This window comes from Myotis myotis, unplaced genomic scaffold (assembly GCF_014108235.1).
Source record: "Myotis myotis isolate mMyoMyo1 unplaced genomic scaffold, mMyoMyo1.p scaffold_m19_p_2, whole genome shotgun sequence".
NCBI classification, from domain to species: domain Eukaryota; kingdom Metazoa; phylum Chordata; class Mammalia; order Chiroptera; family Vespertilionidae; genus Myotis; species Myotis myotis.
The window spans coordinates 81,183,058-81,185,757 of NW_023416324.1; the positions used below are offsets into that span (position 1 = coordinate 81,183,058).

Below are 2,700 nucleotides of genomic sequence, written 5' to 3' on the forward strand. Positions count from 1 at the left end.
TTCTTCAGAAGAGCTGTGGATGAAAATGTTTCTAGGAAAGTAACCTCACAGGGTGATCTGATCATAACTGCCAACTGGGCAGGTCACGGTGAGTAGTCGCACCGCAGGCATGTAACCTTTTTAGTACAAGGTTTATCTTTATCTTAAGCAAGACCTGTCCATTGTTTTTGGGCATCTAGGTTAATACACCTTCTATATAAGTATAACTATCCCACAGAGCAGCGGTTGCCAACCAGTGGTCTGCGGACCACTGGTGGTCTGTGAGGTCTGAAAGGTTGGTGACCGCTGCCCTAGAGAGCACATTATCTTGTTAACTATCCTGTAATCCAATCCCTACCTTGTTTTCTCTCACTTTCATGTAACCTTCTTTATGTTCCCTCCTTAACTCCAAATGCATAAAAGAAACTGCAAAGCTCTTTCTACAGAGCACTTGAGATCCTGCTTCTGGGCAATTGTCGCCAGTTTGGCTCAGATACATTCTTATAAAAATTATCTGCACTTGGATGTTTCTTAGGTTGACAGAGCCCATGCCATTTGGGTGGTACATTTAAATACATGTGGTCCATCTGATTTTCAGACAGGAGTCACACCTAGAAGAGAAGCAGAGGGAGACACTGGCCATTTATTTTGTGCTCATTTTGTGCCAGAAACAGAGCGAGTTGGCTTACCTTTGTTATCTCACTTAATGAGAGCAACCAGAACCCAAAGCAAACAATAGCATTCCCCAGGCTGGCTTTTCATAAAATGGTAAGCGAGCTCAGTTGCTTTTGGTAACTTCGGCTTCCCTCCGAGGAGGCTTTCCAAGCTGTGTCCTGCCTGCTTCCCGGGGGGATTTGTTAATCCGGGCTGAGGCATGCGTCCTGTGGCCATCTTTCTGCAGCCCATGGTAAACATGAGGTTCCTGCAGACACTCACACACCATGGGCCCGTGTCCTCATAGGCTCACCAGGACCTCCAGCCCCTGCAGAACCTCCACCAGGTATGGCTGAGAATGCTCAGGGGTGACCCACAGGTGGTACCAACAGCCTGTCTCCCCTGACTGCTCTGCCTCTTCCCCACGGGGGTGCCAAGCTCCAGGGTGTCCCTGCCACACAGTTACCAGTGGAGGGGGTGGAGGCACATGCCTGCTCCCCTCCCTGTTGCACCTTGTTGCAAGGTGTTCAGTCGGGGCAGCTAGTACCCCAGTGTTTCATAGAATTTCAGCAACAGAATTCTCTCGGCTTCTCACAGAACTGGTTTCCTTAGGACACAGGTACAAGTGCTGGTTCCTTGTGAGGAATAACTTGGATCCCGGGTGTGCTTGGCACACACACTACTGAGTGACCTCAAGGGACCCGCTTCTCTGCAGACGACCATGGCTGGTTACTGGGTCAAGCTCAAGGGCCTGGCTCCTTCTCTGCTCTGGGTGAGTTCTCTCAATATAATAGCTGATAAGGGGAGTGTCAGTTATTTGTACTCCCCCCACTCCCATTCAATACTAAAACGTGAGTCACTGATAAAAAGCAGTCAGCATTTGTTGATTATTCACACCCACTGAGCCAGCTGCTCTGCTAGGAGCTTTATGTACCTTATCTCCTTCTAATCCCCAGAACAACCCTAGGACAGCACAAGCTACCTCCTATGGGGTCAGAGGTCAGTAGGGACCTGAGAGTGCAGGTGTAATATGTTGCCTAGTGTAAGGGACTGTACTTTTCTGTGCCTTGGCTCCTTATCTATAAAATTAGATAGACCATATGTTCTTTAAATTCCTTTCTGAATCTAAAAATCACTTCTGTTGCCTTTCTAAGTATATTGGCAACCTAAGAAAAGTAAAAATTTTAAGCCCCCAAAGACCCAGGGCTGATTGTAGAAACACATCTATATTTATGTATCAATGTACCAGTGGGCTATTGTTCTGAGGAGGGAGTTGTCTAAAATGATCAATTAAGGTTATTGTCCTTTAAAATTTCAAGTAACCGAAAGCTCATCTCAGACTTGGTTAGCAACTTAGGGAACATATTTCTGAAAGGTCTGGAGCTGACCATGGGCTTCTGCTCTTTATGTCCACAGTTTGCAGATTTTGCCTTTGCCCATGGTTCACCTTTGTCCTCAGGCAGGTTTCCTTCATTTGCAGGAAGATCTTCGGAATAGGGGCTTACTTCCATCCAGGGGGAAAGCACTGCTTTCCAGAATCAGTGAATGGTTTTTACTTTCACTCTGGTGGACTCATCTAGGAACTGCTCTGAACAAATACTAGGACTTAGTTGGCCTAGGTCAGTGATGGCGAACCTTTTGAGCTCGGCGTGTCAGCATTTTTTTTTTCCTTGTTTGAAACTAGCCCACAGACTGTAGGCACTGTGAGGCCAGCTTCACTATTACTTTTCCTCCTCTACGACCACCAAGATCGGTGTTCAGATCCGATGCGTGTCAGCATTTTGAAAAACCCTAACTTAACTCTGGTGCCATGTCACATATAGAAATTTTTTGATATTTGCAACCATAGTAAAACAAAGACTTATATTTTTTGATATTTATTTTATATGTTTAAATGCCATTTAACAAAGAAAATCAACCAAAAAAATGAGTTTGCGTGTCATAGGTTCGCCATCACTGGCCTAGGTTATGACCGACACTTAAACCAATCGCTCTGGTAGAGGGATAACTATAACGATGGATTATGCCAATCAGGGTCTATCCCTTAGAGCTGGGGCTAGATTCAGT

The 2,700-nt window shown here is 45.7% G+C and overlaps 1 non-coding gene across 1 annotated transcript; it reads right to left on the reverse strand.

Annotated features, from left to right (window-relative positions):
- Positions 1-2,301: 2,301 nt before the first annotated feature.
- Positions 2,302-2,422, reverse strand: LOC118677995. The gene has a single exon (XR_004974690.1). It is a non-coding gene; the product is annotated as a small nucleolar RNA SNORA61 (small nucleolar RNA).
- Positions 2,423-2,700: the final 278 nt, after the last annotated feature.